We start from the raw sequence: 17,628 nt of genomic DNA on the forward strand, positions 1-17,628 counted from the left end.
TATGTGTCATTTCATATGCCAATAGTTTTTTTAGTTAATAAATTTAAATTAATATATTTTTGTTTAAAAAGTTATTTTTTAATTAATATGTTTAGGAAATGACAATGTGTCCTTTAATCTTCCAATTCAACGAGTTGTATTTTAAAAAATATTAATTAATATAATTCGGAGTATATTTTTGTTTAGGAAGTTATTTTTTAATTACTGTATTTCAACAATTAATTCGAACTAAAAATAAAGGGAGTATAGTAGATAAAACCACTACAATTTTACTTAAATGAAAGAATATTAAAATAAACTTAAAAAGCAAAACTGTACCTGCTTTGGTTCAAGAACATGTATACCTGATACACAGTACTTTTACGTACCTTGAGGAGGGTGCGGGAATATATTTTTCCCTTGTAACTTTTTCTGTGTTGTAGTGAGGATGCGAGAATCATGAGCGGACCCTTCCCACCCAGCTTCAACAAAAGTGAATAGCATGTCAAAATTGCAAAATGCCATGACATTTTGCGTTGCATAATTTTTTCTACCGATATAAGGGATCTCGTCCTCCTTAGGAATAATTACTGCACGAACGTGAGTACCATCTATAGCACCTATACACCCTTCAAAATGAGGCCAAAATTTATAATCTTCTCGAATCTTACTAGGAACTTCTTTAAAAAGATGATCTGGGGGTCTTATGATGTCTCTAGAAAAAGCCACCAAAGATGATAGAACCTCTTTAAATTTCCTGCTAATTGTTTCTCCTGAATGCTTGAACCTAGTCTGAAGAGTACGATTGGAATGATTATGTGCGCAAATGACATTGAATATTCATAGTACTTAAATGTTGTAACTAACCTTTTCCTTTTCATCCCACCATGTATCATCAGCATCAATGGTCCCTTTTTCGTGATCCCATCCTAGACCAGTCTCGGGACCAATTAATTGCTTCCATGTCTTATAATAAGTTTTTAAAGATTCCCATTTATTCTTAAGTTGAGCTTTGTCGTACCTTCGTCTAGTTTTAAGTTGAAATTTTCTCACCACATTTTCCCATCCTACTCTATTAAAGTGTGTATTAGGCCTATTTCCAACATGAACCTCTTCAAAACGCATATTTCACAAAATATCTTTGTTGTATTCGACGTACCTTATGACTATCCCTATCTTAACAAAACACTCTTTAAAATTTGTTATTATGGTATATACTCACAAATAAATGTCTGTGATACATTTATTGAGGCATAATAGTTGAAACTCGGATTATCTTTTAAAAGAAATGGCAAAAAGAAAGTGTTTAATGGGATTAAATCGCAAATCCCCAAAACGAGTAAGTAATTGCTTACCATGCCAATGAAGATTCCGTTATTCATCATAAACTTTATCTTCGTCCACAAATAGCACAAGGTATATACAAAAGGCATGCAAGTGGTATTATACTCACATCGAATTTGTAGGATTTAACATGGGTTTTTGTCAAATGAGATGTAAGAGTTTTCATGTAAAAACTCTTACATCTCATTTGACAAAAACCATTATTTTTCTTTAACAACGAGGCCATCTTATCTACACCATGCTTTCTTACTGTGCAGTTGGCCATTGACGTAGGTGATAATGCATTCATCGTTTGTAGTTGGTAGCTAGCTTCATTCCCAATATCAAGGCTTCGTATTCCGTTTCATTGTTGGTTGCCTTGAATTCACATCTTACAGCTTATGCTATCAGATCTCCCTGTGGTGATCGCAGAATTAATCCTACACCTGCCCCCCTTTGGTTGGAGGCATTTAGTCATTTAGTCATTTTGGAACCATGTGAGTATGCCCCTAATGGGAGTATACTTCTCTCTCAAAATTTGACTTCAAACACATCATGGAAAGTTAATTAAAGGTAAATAAAACTCTTATATAGTAAACATTGTCATATGATAGCATAATTGGAATGCTAAACATGGAAAGTTAATTTTGCACACCGGAGGTTGATAGAACAATTTGACCATAATTTAACGGTCTTGGTACGACTGAGGTGCTCCCCATGTAGACATATCCATTCCTTAAGAGTGGAAATCCCCGTTGTAGTCCCCGACTCCCCTCCACCAAACCGGATGCGGTTCCGAGGTCCCAATACCCTGAGTATACGTCATCTCATGCATGTTTCGAAGTGTCAAGGTAGAGGACACTCTCTCAGCCAGGTAGCTCTCACGTGTCTCCGGGGTGTCCAGAAAAGGGTAACTAGGAAACAGGTATTGTGGTGGTGCTGCCGGCTGTGGTTGTATCTCAGCCATCCTCTCTCTCACTCGGCGCGGCCCTCTCCTTATCCTAGGCCGATCCTCCTCAGCTCTCACGTTCTCCCCCTTCCTCGGCTCAGGCATGACTCGGAGGATCTCCGGATCGATGAAGTATGTCTGCCTCGTATGACGTGCACCCTCATCCTCTTCCTCATCAGAATCGGCAGCTACCACTGCCGCGTGTAAAAGCTCTGTCGGTAATGGACCACACGAAAACGTTATGATATAATGGTTGGGTAAGATATCTTGCTTGGTCGAAGCTACTGTTGGATCATACAAACGACGAGGAACATTACCACTTCATATAATAGATATAGGTAGCGGCAATTAAAATGTTTACAAGGTTGGGATGGCAGCTTGCTTTGGGGAAAATTAAGATAATACCTTTTTCGGACTTAATCCCATTAAAGATGTTTACAAGATATGTGTGAACCAAGAGTCCATGGTGAAAAAAAATGTTGATTATATACCGCCGAACATTTCAAACATGTATGTTTGAAATCGGAATTACAAGGTTTAGCTAGAAATCCCATTAAGATAATACCTTTTTAGATAATTAGCTAGAAATCGGAAGTTTTAATTTATTGAAGAATATTTTTTTATAAGTCAAACATAAGTCAAACGCTAATGGGATTTCTAGCTAAAAGACCTTTTTGTGATTTATCACCTCTGATAAAGGTAAATTACAACTTTTGGATCAGAGATCACTCCATGAAAGCTTTGTTTGAAATTCTAGAAATACTTCAATGAAGCTACTGTTGGATCATACAAACATGTTTACAACAGTAAACATGTTTAAAACGTTATTAAACATTACTTAAAATTGCAAACTGTAAAGCCTAAACCACTTTAATGCATTAACTAACAATCAATTAGTATTGTTGATACCGTCGTTTAGTACCAAAATTAAATTTATAATTCCAAACTAAAACTATAGCTTGTGATAGTAAGGGTCGAACCACAGAGAGACAAGGTTGATTTTGTTTGCTATTTTTCAGTCTAAAAAGGTAACAATTAATTGGGAGTTGAAAATTGATTGACTAACAGACTAATTGATAAAATGAAGATTCTTACCAAGATGAAAAGGGGATCGGGAATTTCGGTTCACCATGGCACAATACAAGTCAGTCAAGCAGTAGAGATCTTATAATACGGTCTCAGGGAGAATAAGCTAGTCTTTCGATCAAAGCTCAAATAACCTCACGGTCTAATAATTCCCTAGAATTTATCAAAGTTTTCACTCAAGAGAAATTCTAAATCTAATGATAAATTAAATTACCAATCTTTCGACCTAGCAAAGAAATCCATCAAAAGATGACAAGACCGATACGGAAGAACTCATGCTACACAACTATCCTAATCTAATACCATGGCTCACCTTATTCCCAATCAAAAGAATTACCTATGCATAATCATGACTACACTAATTGCGAAATTAATAAATAAAGACAAATTCAACATGATTGATTCTAACTAGAACAAAGGAGAGAAATTTAATTACTGAAATTAATTGAAGAAAACAAGAATTAAATTAACAAGGAAGAATAAGAAGGAAGAAAAATTGCATTAAAGGCTTACTAATTGAAAATCAAGAACCAAGCATTCGAATCAAAGTCTCCGTCTCAAGCTAGATCTGAAAACTAAGTTTTTCCAGAAATAAAATTACATAACCTAGAAGTTGCTGCGTTCAACTGATAAAAAGATACTGAAAGTTAATTACAAGTTGGGCTTTTAAAAGTCTAACACGGAAAATTAAACACCAAACCTAAAAAAAGTCGATCGATCGTCCGCACGATCGATCGATCGAACATGCGAAGTGGCTCCTATCTCGAGCTCCGGTGGTCGATCGATCGAAATGCTTAGTCGATCGATCGATAATCTTTGTGCAAAGTGCCTCCTTGATGCTTCCAAACAACTCTTCATTCCTTGCACGCATCCCAAGGCGAGTGAATGAGCTCTCCTTCCTCTTGGCTTCCCTGAACTCGCTTCCGGAGGATGAACTTGGCTTGATTTAGCCTACTTCCACGCATTCCTACAATAAATCATAGAAAATGCAAAGTAAACCGTTTCGGGAGAAATAGTAGCCTTAAGCTATCAATTATGCATGAAAATATGTGCCAAAACCGCAGATAAAGTGTATAGAATATGCACGTATCAAATCTCCCCAAACCAAACCTTGCTTGTCCCCAAGCAACCACTATGACCCGTATAAAAACCTAAATGGAAAGGAGTACATTTCAGAGCTAACCACAAGTCAATGCCAAACCATTTAATGCCCAAAATCAACTACTGCGAAGCTTAAATCAAGCGAACAAATTTATGCATATCATAGAATTAGATCGGGCATTCGACCTTGCAAGACTCACACAATCGGACTCTCCCGGATCGCTCTTCTCTCAGCAAAACAAATGGTAAGATGATATGTAAAAGAGAGGGAAGAAAATAAAGTCTCTCACCTAGACTGCGACCGACAAAACATGTATGCTTGACTAGCATGAGTAATGATTCTATTCACCGTACATACGCATAACCACCGTCAAGGACTATCACATGCCGAATTATTGCAAAATTTGGGAATGAGAGGCTAAGTCGGAAAGAAGGGGCAAAACAATTATGGGGAAATGAAGGTAAGAGCCAAGCTAGTACCTACTGAACCATTAGAGACCGAATCCCTTCCTCCAACTTGACTAAAACAAACAACCATGCCTTTATTAACTAGGCAACACACCAATCCAAACGGACGCCTCCAAAACAAAAAGTAAGCACATGAGGCGTGTTTTTATTTCAGCTAAGACTCATTTTTTCATCTTTTTTTTTTTTTTTCATTCCTGTTTCTTTCTTTTTCTTTTCATACTTTTTTTTTTCAAAAACTGAACTGGTGGTCGATCGACCAATGAGGGCTGTCGATCGACCACTCTGCACACTTCAGAGCATTCTGCCCAGGTAACAGCCTCTTTTTTCATTTTTTTTTTGAATTTTTTCTTCTTTCTTCCCTTTTCCAGACTGAAATAAATCCGTCACTTCTCAAAAATACTCGCTCCAACATTACAAAAGCGAACCAAAACAGCTTAAATCAACGAATTCCTCTACTACTTCCTAGCTTGGCACAATGGTAGGCTAATTATGGGATGTAGTTGAGGGCAACTGGCAATTTTGGCTTATAGTGGAGTTAGTGGGGCAAAATGAGAAAGGGGATGATGCAATAATTCTCCAAACATGCAATACCGACCACAAACCAATGCGTATAGGCAATAAGAAATCAAAACTCATACACGTGCAAAACATGAAGTGAAGGGAGTAACTACTCTCAATCCTAAATTAACCGGTCATAGATGTCACCAGTTATAGGCTCTATATCTCAGAAGGTATAAGTAGTTTGCCAAAAGTAATGAGTCAAGTCTAATTGCCCGAAATAGATTCCATAACAAAATTTGAGATATCGCTTTTAATTCTTGCTAAGCAGCTAAAATTTGATACCGTTGTGACCTTTACAGACGAAACAAAGAAAGAAAATTTAGCGCGCTGAATAGGTTTTTCAAAGATAACCTGCGGATAGTCAGGTAAACTATCCGTTGTGGTTTCTATCATCAGAGGTGGTCCGCGCGGGCGCTTAGCAGGCCGTTGACTCGACTGTCCCTCTTGCATTGGCGCTTTTCCCTTTGTCATTGCTATACCTGCAAAAGAGTCAAATTAGCAACAACAACCAACTCAAGCTATAAATTCCGGAAGCCCGCGTCAAAATCAGACCATCTACCCAAATTAGGGTTTCGAAATTTTTAGGGCAAACGGAATTAATCACTCCTAGTTATCACCGGTACATTCCTTGTTAATGGTATTCCTACCTTTGTTTTGTTTGATTCGGGGGCTTCTCAGTCGTTTGTGTCTTCGAGTCATGTTAAACAGTTGGGTTTGAGAGTATATGAGTCTATTAGTGAGCAAGTTTTCATACCTTCGGGTGAGTCTGTATCTTGTGGGAGATTGTTTAGAGATGTATCTATGATAGTGGGGCAAGTTGATCTACCTGTAGACTTGCTAGAGTTTCCTTTTGACGGTTTTGAGATGATAGTCGGGATGGATTGATTAGGAAAGTATAAAGCTAAGATAGACTGTCATTAAAAGAAAGTGTCTTTAAGAGGTCCTAAGGGTGTTAGTGTGTCTTATCGTGGGTTTCTAGTCAAACCCAAAGTTAAGTTGATTGCAGCTGTCACCTTGAAGTCTTATCTGAGGAAGGGATGTCCTTTGATCTTGTGCCATGTGAGAGATGACCGAATAGAGAGTCCGACAGTTGATGAGATACCAGTGGTGGGAGAGTTTGCAGATGTTTTTCCAGAGGAGATTCCGGGGTTGCCACCAAAGAGGGAGATAGATTTCACCGTTGAGTTGAAACCAGGGACGGGGCCAATCTCTAAGGCACCGTACCGCATGGGTCCTAAGGAGATGGAGGAGCTTAGAAAGCAGTTGGATGATTTGATAGAGAAGGGATACATTAGACCAAGTGTATCGCCGTGGGGAGCACCAGTTCTTTTCATGAAGAAGAAAGATGGGAGTTTGAGGTTATGCATAGATTACAGGGAGCTGAACCGAGTGACGATAAAGAACAAGTATCCTTTGCCAAGGATAGATGACCTGTTTGATCAGTTGTATAATTGATTCTGTTTATCATATAATTTGAATATGCTTATCAATCTTGTCATTTTAAGCACTAATCCTAAAATATTTTCACATGAACCGTGTATCAGGTCCATGCCGAAGAACTCATGACCAAAAATTGAAAGAAAGGTGAGTTATCCAATGGTTTTTCAAATTGAAATTTGTCTTTCCTTTGTGTTAGTTCATATGTGTGAACCTTTTCAACATTCAGGATCTTTGTTTGTTACTTATTTTGCTATAATTTTGAATGAGCTACCTCATTTATATTTTATATGTGTGGTATAAAATGAAATTTAATTAGGCTACTCCACTAACCCTTTGCTAACATGACCTGGTTACTATTTTTTTATTACACCAATTTGAAGAATTGAAGGTATAGCACATTCAAATGGTGGATTACTGGGTGTGTGCTAAAACGAATGTTTATTGGTTTTGGTGTCAAAGCTTTATTCTTTCTACTCTATCCACTCAAATCCTATTAACCCCATAAGTTACTTATTCTTGAAAAATCACTAAAAAAAAGTTTGCATCTTTAACACTAACACACTTGCTGATTAGCTAAAGTATTCATTTGACTGGAGCAATAGTAATGTATTCATTTAATATGCAGCTATCAGTTTGAATCAGGTTTGGAAACTTTAACTATGGAGTAATGGAAGATTTCAAGTGAAGCACATTGAGTCTATTTTTGAGAAAATATGCCAGTTTTCTATTATTCTTACATAGTTGGATGGGGAAGTTCTTGGAATTTAAAGATCAGAGATGCAGTATAAGAACTTGAAGTAATTTAAACTTTCTTGTTTCCTGCCATATCATAGTGTAATGTGTATTTTTCATGTGTTTTTCAGAAGAGTGTAGGTTAATAGTTTGATATAATGTAATCCGAATTTTTTTACTCTTATAATTATTCATCTACTTTGTACCATGTACTCGCTATTTCTTTATCAATAATAAAACTTGATGGGATATTTTTCATGGATCGTAACTATGTTATTTTGTATTATTTAGCTACTTTTAATTTGCTTGAATAAGTTAGGAGTAGTCGTAGTGAATTTTCCTAGTGGCAAGAAAAAGTGTTGAGAAATTTAAATTTCGACGCCAAAAAATGTAGAGAAACCCTAATGCTAAAAAGGGTTGATGCTCGTGACACAAAAAAGCGTCGACAAGGCTGACACTAAAAAGCGTCAAAAATTCCTGACGCCCCGAAAACCACGCTTTTAAAAGCATCGGGAAAAAAATGGCGACACTTTTAAGAGTTGAGAAAATCCTAAAAAAGCGTCGAGAACGCAAGGGATTTGTTGTAGTGTGACACAGAGGTTTGCTTTAAACTGAAGCACGCCATCGAAGATATGATCGAGAAAGGAGAACTACCTTTACCTCCACCCACCAAACCAAATAACAGAACGAACCCCTTAGGAATCCATGCCATATCTAATGACGAGCCGACCTTGGACTGCTCACACCTCATCCTGCCAATTGATGACGAGGTGAATGCCTTGGAGAAGGATGCCCCAGACGGGATATTCATATTGAGCACCGCAATCATGCTCACCATGTTTCAACAGGTTGAGGAAGCCATAGCTAGTCTCTCAGAAAGGATTACCAGTCTGGAGGACGCCTACCACCGGTTGATTTTCAACCCACCAACACCAACACCGCATCCAAGGGAGGGTCCTACAAGCACTCAATGCCACCCTCACCAGAAAGGATTGCTCCCACGGGTTAGATCGAGTGGTAATGTTCCTCGTCGTTTGTTAAGTCACACCAAACTCATGTATGCTAAACTTGCCTCTCCCACCGTACTTGATCATGTCCGTCATAATGCCCAACCTTGTAAACATGTTTGTATGCGCTATGTCACTAATTTTCCGGATGCTAGAAAAACTCACATCAAGATTAGGGATACGGACTAAATCGTCAATATTTTGTTAACACTCCGCTTATACGGAATGATGTATGCATTAACAACAAGGGCATAGATATCTATGGTGCGCTAATGGGCATCAAACTTACATGATTAGGCGGTTGAATCAAAGGAAGATTGTTTTACTATATAAGCCAACTATTATCAAGATGTAGAGGAATCTGTTTATCCCCCCCCGTTTGTAATCATTTTGATCACATGTAAGCCTCTTACAACAACAACTTCTTATCTGGCAACTACGCTTCTTGTGCATATAGATTTTGTATGTTCTTCAGGGCAGTCGTCGAACCATTGATTTTTTTTCTTTGGTTTTAAATGCTGAAGTATTTGCATATGAGAAATACATAAACATTTCATAAGAAATGTCTAACAAGAAAATTCTTACAAACAGAGTCATTTTCGATCAAGCAGCATACCTTAGAGAAGATTTCAGAAGACTTGGTTGAAGAATTACAATTCATATTCAACACATTTGGCTACTGAACATTTATCTGCTCGGAAAAAAGACGTCCAGGAATGAGCACGTGGAAGTGTAAGAAGACCTTGATGAATTAAAGGCTTTGGAGTTACGACCTTGGCGCAAAACAAAGCGAGCAAATGGTCAGTCGTAAAGCGAGTTTACATCCTAAAATCAACTGGCGATAAAAGGGTAATCAGCCAACTTATAAACTAGTCTCCATGGCATATTTGTCACAAAGATCTGAATTTCGAACAACATTCAAATCTAGAATTACTGTTAAGAATTTTATTGATTTCCTTCAAATTCAATCCTAGATACGTAAATTATAGACACATGAATTCGGGAATCTTTGCAGAATAAGCTTTTACCTCAGTACACCAACTAAACAAAGTTTGCTTAACAAATGACTAGCTTAGTGAGTTATTCTGCATTAATTCATCATAGGTTGAACCAATAGATTACGAGTCTTTGGCTCCATTAAAAGCAGAAATACTAATTCAATTCCAAAAAAGGAATCTAACTCTTACCTATCATCTCTTTAACTTTAGTTAAGACCTCTCTTATGGAAAAAAAAAATAATATGAAAATGTCTAGAATTAACCTTGTAAACATGTTTGTATGATCCAACAGTAGCTTATTACACGTTGGATCATACAAACATGCTTACAAGGTTGGATCATACAAACATGAAAATTATGACTACGTTAATTTTTGTGGATCACGGCAGACTTGTTTGAAGCTACCTCCACATACTTATCGAATGAATGGAAACCTCTTTAGAACAAATTAATTGCCGCTTACAAGGTTTGAAATGGCGATTTAGATGAAGAGGTCTCAAGTCTTCCGTATAGAATTTATACATATTGGAGGACAAAATAATATATATTAAAAGCACTACATCATTTGTTTTGATATCTCATTAACAGGCGATATATTATAATTCAAAAATCACTCAACACAAGAAGGCATCCTAACACTTAAAACGTAGTTAATAAGATGAGCATCGGAGGATGTGGTATAATACAAGGTTAACAAAAACACATAAAAGACGATAAACAATTCTTTAGCTTAGACTAAGACTATAGACCGTTTTGCTGCGTATTTGGTATTTTGGGATGTATTTTGTGCAGGTTTGGGGAAATGTCACGCATTTCGAAGAAGTAAAGACGGAAATCAAAGAGCCTACAAGAGGAAGTCCTCGATCGAGTGCATCTTTAAATAGCTAATATAAGAGAGTTGATGTTCATTGTTAAATCCATATAAGCACTTTACAAGTTTATATTAAATTTGCTATTATAAAACAATTATAATTTATGTGGTGAGTATAAACCGTAATGGCTCATTGACTGGCCTAATTTTACTTCCCAATATTACTTCTTAAGATACCGTTATTAGTCAACCTAATTTTAGAGTCAATTAGTTCGTAATAATGAGGTAAAAACGGTAAACACTATCTCAGCAAGTGAATGGAACGATAAAATTATTCCCAATAATTACATAGATCATAACGGTGACAACAAGGAATGTATAGGGACATATTCACAATGGGGTCATAAATAATATTATGATGGTAAATGTCTATACTACAGGATTGAGGAGGTATGCCTTGAGAAGGTCTGTGAGGGAACGATAACATTCAGAATGGGATCTATACATTCCTTGTTGTGCTAAACAGGGAGCAAGTTACGACCGTTAATGGTATACCTCCTCATTAGTAGGTATAATTGCAAAAAAAATCTGCCCCAATCGGACTCTCCGGGAGCAAGTTACGACCGTTCGGAGACACGGGGACGTGACGGGATATTGAAAACTTGTTTATGGTATACCTCCTCCAAAAATGAACTCACCCTAAAACCTTATTATTGGAATCATTAGTAGGTATAATTGCAAAAAAAATCTGCCCCAATCGGACTCTCCGGGAGCAAGTTACGACCGTTCGGAGACACGGGGACGTGACGGGATATTGAAAACTTGTTTTATGTTGAAAAAAGACTAGAGATGAGGTAATATAATGAAATTTGTGAGGAAAGTGTATGGGTGCGATCATACCAGCACTAATGCACCGGATCCCATCAGAACTCCGCAGTCAAGCGTGCTTGGGCGAGAGTAGTACTAGGATGGGTGACCTCCTGGGAAGGCCTCGTGTTGCACCCTTTTTTTATTTTTTTCGTTTTTTAACGGTACTTTGCCTCCTAATTCTCTTGGTTTAATGAGTTAAACGCGTATATCTCGTCGAGAAAATATGCGGGTCTCCTTTTAGCTAGTCTCTTCATCAATGCAGGATATCTCGGCCTAGACAAGAAGAAGGATCGTCCGAGATTAACTAAGTTAACGTTTAGTGATTGCTCGACTTTTCTATGTGTTTTCAATAAGGTGCATGCTACTGGGGGAACGTCATCGAGTTGCCTAGACAAGAAGAAGGATCGTCCCCTTTCCCAAGTTCTTTCATATTGTTCCTCTCATAAATTAATGGGTGTTCTTCATCATCAATTTCCCCTAATCTCATCGTTTACCATCAAATTTGGAGTAAAAATCGCAGTTTTAAGTCCGAGGCGTGGTGATCTTTCAAAAAAAAAAAAAAAAAATTTTTTAAAAAAGCAAACCGCATCTACTAGAAACCATTAGTCAGCCCACCACATCATTTTACGCGGGCGAAGAAGACACCGGCCCTAGCATTAACGGTTCACCCTAAAAAAAAAAAAAAAAAAAAAAAAAAAAAAAAAAGCCATCGATGCCCAAACCCGTCATAGAAGAATTTTTTTCAAAATAAATATTTTTTTTAAAAAAAAAAAAAAAAAGTGGGTCTTACTCGATGGCCTTCTCCGTGTACCCGTCACTCCAGCTCATCGATGCCCAAACCCGTCATAGAAGAATTTTTTTCAAAATAAATAATTTTTTTAAAAAAAAAAAAAAAAAGTGGGTCTTACTCGATGGCCTTCTCCGTGTACCCGTCACTCCAGCACATCGATGCCCAAACCCGTCATAGAAGAATTTTTTTCGAAATAAATAATTTTTTTAAAAATTGATAATCAAGATGACGAGGTGCAACATAATTTGCTAAAGAGTTGGAAAGATCCAAACGGATAATATGGTGTGCACTATGATGTGATAATCAAGCGTATTGTAGTGAAACATTTATCGATGTTTGATATGATGATGGGATCTTTAAAGATTTTTGGATTATCTATCATAGATATTATTCATCAATAAGCTGGTTAAAACCACAAACAGGTGTAGCTTTTATTATATAGGTGGATATCAGAAATGTTTGACTTATAGTTAGAAAGTACACATTTGGTGTGACAACGTTAGTGTTTGTATCCGTGAATATAATGTTTGACTTATAGTTATCGGTGGTGGGTTATCTAACAACCCAAGCAATGGAAATCGATTATAGCTAATAGTTGTCGGCCAAATATAAAAGTTAACTATTATGGTCGACAAATAGTAACCTTGTAAAAGTAATGGGTTAATCCATATTTCCAAAACCTTTTTGTTCTACGCCTTGTATAATACAGCTTTCTGTTATGAGGTGTATAATACAGTATCCCCTATATTTAGTATACAGGACCATAGACTTGTATAGGTTAAAACACGGACAACTAGCAGAGCTGCGTCCCTTGGAAGAGGCGCAGTGGTCACTGCGTTTGTTCCTGAGGTGAGTTCTGGCTGTGAAGCCGGAACTGCATATAGTTAATGTTCGTTGGTAATTTAATGATCGATTATTGATATTTGACTCAGATGAAAGTGATTTAATAGATTATTTACATGTGAGAGGGTCATAAAAGCAATAAAGAACGGACTCAAATTAGTTAGAAAGAGTAAGAAGGCTAATTACAAATGAATTATTTAATTAGATTTATTAATACGATTAGGTTTATTTACACACACAAATTAAATTAGATTAGATGATAATGAACAGACGAAAATATACAAAAGATGAATTTCAGAGGCTATATAGCTCATCAAAACTTTCCATCAGACAATTAACCCCACACAGATTTGGAAGGTATCAGACCGTGTTACAAGCAGTTGCTATTTATGTTTCATGCACTATGAACAAATCCGCAAGGTTAATCACTTAATCATCCCAGCTATCCCTACAAATTGTTTCTTATAAATTTACTTAGTCTCTCGTCATATGTGACCTAAACGGAATGATAGAGTAATATACAATTTCAGTCTTATGAGTGGCTTAAACAAAACACCCACTCACCCATACTACCTCCAATATTTCGGTTTCTATAGTGTAATATAGAGTCCATTTTATTTTTGTCAATTGTACAATTGTATGTCATGTGACATGTGACATGTCTTATGTCATGTTTTAATTTAAAATGCATATTTAACAAATTAAATATCATTTATAAATTAAATAAATCATATTTAACAAATTGACTAGTAATAGAAAATTGCTTTCTCATAAAATGGTCATTTAATTACTAGTTAGTATAATTCACAATATCTTGTAATTATAACTAACTTATCATTCTCATTTTTGAATTGGTTACCATCACAGCCGTAACTAGGGTTTAGGGTGAGTTCAATCCATTTGTTAGTCCACTAACCAATTATACAATGAGTGTATAGGGATATTAGGCTAAATAAGTTACTAAAATTGATAGACCTTTTCATGTTTATGTCATTGGTATTATTACCCAAATGGACATGACCACCTATTTCAAAGACTGTTCAATTTTAGTCTATACATCATCGGTATGATTAAATTCACAAACACAACCTTTTCAAAAATCCAACCTTGTTGACTTGTTGTAAACACTATTGTCAATTTACTAACAGGATTAATCATCTTAACCTCTCATATTGGACTAGTTAGGGGAGAATCATTTTGTACTCGGAGGTTGATAGAACAATTTGTTCAAATCAAATTTCCGCTCGATCGGTATATAAATTTCTTAACCCAAATAGGTTAAATATAGACTATATTTACCCAAATAGGTTAAAAATAGAACAATTTGACCATAATTTGACAACATGTTCAATTTTCGTAAATATACGATGCGGTAGAGGCGGCAAACAAGAATGTTGTCACGATTCTCAAGAAAATGATTGACAACTATCGAGATTGGCCAAGCAAGATACCCTTTGCTTTGTGGGGGTATCGTACATCTGTTAGGACGCCCACTGGGGCTACTCCTTTCTATTTGACCTACGGCATGGAAGCCGTACAACCAGTCGAGTTAGAGATACCATCCTTGCGTATCCTACTCAAAAGTCAAATCCCAGAAGCCGATTGGAAGAGGGATAGATATGAAGAACTCATCCTCCTGGATGAACGTAGGCTACGCGCCTTGCATAATGTCCAAACATATCAAGCACGTATCAAACGAGCTTTCAACAAAAGGGTTAGGCCAAGAAACATCAAGGAAATCGAATTTTCTTGACATATATTTAGTTTTGTGATCAAGCACGTAGGCGTCGAATTAATCACTCCTAGATCAGAGGTTAATCATTAATTTTGCCATATGCATAGCCAGACATTTTTTGTAAACATGTAAAAAGGTATGTATCTTACAATCCTAGCTCTCTCTCTCTCTCTCTCTCTTTATCTTCTCTCTTTAGTTAATTTCGCATTCTCTTCTTCCCTCTACATTAGTTTAGTTTTAGTTTAGTTAAAAATCTTTTTACCCCCGTTATTCTTAGACTAATTTAAAGCAGATAAATCTCATTTTTGCCTCCTTGTGGAGATCGACCCTACTTACCTCTAGCTTCTGTTATTCTTAGACTAATTATTTTTGGTACCTGACGACGGTATTAAATTTTGGCGCCGTTGCCAGGGAGGTTAAATGGGATAGTTATGACGATACTATGGATGAACCTATTATTGAGGACCTAATTGACCCAATTGACTTTATCGTCCCTTGCATTTGGGATGAATACCCACCTTCTCCTTTAGCAGACCAGATTCCTCCACCTCACAATACAAACCCGTCAGTGCATCTGGATTATACTCGCGTTATTTTTAAGTCAAATGCTCATGAGCTCTCTTATTTTCCACTCGCGGTTAATTTGAGCTTTTATATTCCGCCCGTAGCTGGAGGGAGGAATAATTTTGTGGATATTTTTAGGAGCTGTCATAGGAAATTTGTTAGACTTAAATGCTATTTCATTTTAATTTCCTATGTTATTGCTATTTTATGGTGCTACTGACAGGTTTGTGTAGCACATGCGCAGTTATTTGATCGGCTACTGCGTGCTTTGAGCTGTTTTGACAGGGCTTAATTGAGATGGCTGGATGAAGAAAAGATGGTCGAGTTGGGACCTATCTGAAACTAGCGCTGTCCGGAAGGCAACCCGGAGTTTAAATTTTTAGTTGATTTGCTTTTAAGTTTCTGTTGCGTGTGTAATAATTGGTTTTTAAACCATAGACTGGAACTGTTAGCTTGTTTTGTTAGTTTCGCGGTCTGTTTATTACATTTTTGTAGGAATCTAACATGGATGGCTCGATCGAGTATTTTTTTATACACGATCGTACCCTTTTGCTGCTGATTTCACTCAATCGAACATATCTTCTCCTTGATCGAGTGCCTGCAAAAGAGGGTCTTTTGATCGAGAGCCCTATTTCCTCGATCGAACTACTTAGATGCCCAGTTCACTCGATTGATCATTGCATCCTTTCGATCGAGTAGTTCCGCTTTAATTCGCTTCCTGTGACGCTGTTCTGGGGCTATTTAGCGACCTCCCATTTTGCTGGCTGGTTTGGGGAGATCCCTACTTCGCGTACTTTTGTAAGTTTTCCACAGTCTCTCTCTCCTTTCTAGTTTGCATTTTCTTTCCCTATTTTTGGTACAATGAGGGCATTGTACGGTATGGTTTGGGGAGGTTATGCATCCATATCTGTGTCTGTATGTTGTTTTTATTGCATTTCTGTTATCACGTTTAATTTATGTATTCATTGTTGTTTATTTTTATAAAAATTCAAAAATCGCATAAAAATTAAAAAATTGGTAAAATTCAAAAAAATTTCACGTTTATTTTAGCATATAGGTCGAGTCATAACGGTAGATTTCAATGATGATAATACACTATGATTTGTCACTTTGCTTAAGCCTTGCATTAAACTATTATCTTTTAGTATTGTCTTATTGCATATCTACGAGTTAATGTTAAAACATAGCTGAACAAATAGACTTGACCTGAAAATTTTGGATACTAAGTCCTTGTGGGGAATTATCAGGCCAATCACATTTAAACAATATAACCCTATAAACCCTTTGCTCGGCATAATAAGAAAGCTCAATTACTTCATTTAGGGTTCAATAGTAGTCCAACCCTTCAGTTTAATTCACAGAAACCCCATTGCTTAACGTAGACTTCGAAACATCAACTCCCTCCTTATAAGCTCGAAACTTATAGCCGTTGATGGAATACCGTCTCCAAGACTTCACCATGTTACTAGGACCCAATGCTAAAGCTATTATTAGACGATCCTTCAATCTATGAACCTATGAATAAAAAAATGTTAATTAAGTTGTTATATTTTTTTCAATATCTAATAAGAAATCTAAATGTGTAGTTCAATTTCAAAGAAAATGTATCATCACTTACTTGATTTGAAACCATTTAGGAAAACTTTTCTCATGTGATGCCCAAACATCATCGAGGAGGATGTGACATCAGGAAAATTGATTTTGATATGTGCCTCAAATTCCCTATAAGTAGGGAAAGCATGTTTTAGTTATGTATTAATTACCTATAAATTCGATCTAATTTGATAATTAAAAAACAATTGAGTAATGATGAAGTATTAACTTACTTTTCATAAGTATCTAAAAAATCTCCACAGTTCCATAGCACATAAAAATGAGCTTCTTCATATTCTTTCTCAGTTAAGTACCTCTGTATACATTTTCCGGTTGTAGTTCCCATGTCATCATTGAATAACCCAGGTAACTTAGATTTCAACTGGTCATCAGAATTTACACCAACATCTAAGTCTTTTGCTTTTGCGTCAATGTGATCTTCGAAATAAAAAGAACATAAATTTGAAATTTCCTCTAACAAAAAAGCGTTGCATATTGAACCCTCCACCCGAGCTTTTTTGCCAATCTTTTTTTTATATGATTAAGAAATCTCTCAAATGGATACATCCATCGATATTGAACAGGTCCTCCAACTTTCGCTTCATAAGGCAGGTGAAAAGGCAAATGCTCCATTGAATTGAAAAAAGACGGGGGAAATATCTTCTCTAACTTGCATATTATCTCCGCAATGTTTGACTTCAGACGTTCCATAGAATCAACTCTAATCGTAGAAGTACACATGTCTCTAAAAAATTGGCTTATCTCAGTTATTGCATTC

General features: G+C 36.5%; 1 non-coding gene across 1 annotated transcript; it reads left to right on the top strand.

The window, feature by feature from the left end:
- The first annotated feature begins 11,341 nt into the window (after positions 1 to 11,341).
- Positions 11,342 to 11,460, top strand: LOC141615429 (5S ribosomal RNA). Its single transcript, XR_012529850.1, has one exon. It is a non-coding gene; the product is annotated as a 5S ribosomal RNA (ribosomal RNA).
- The last annotated feature ends 6,168 nt before the right edge of the window (positions 11,461 to 17,628 follow it).

Source organism: Silene latifolia, chromosome 11 (assembly GCF_048544455.1).
Source record: "Silene latifolia isolate original U9 population chromosome 11, ASM4854445v1, whole genome shotgun sequence".
Classification (NCBI taxonomy): domain Eukaryota; kingdom Viridiplantae; phylum Streptophyta; class Magnoliopsida; order Caryophyllales; family Caryophyllaceae; genus Silene; species Silene latifolia.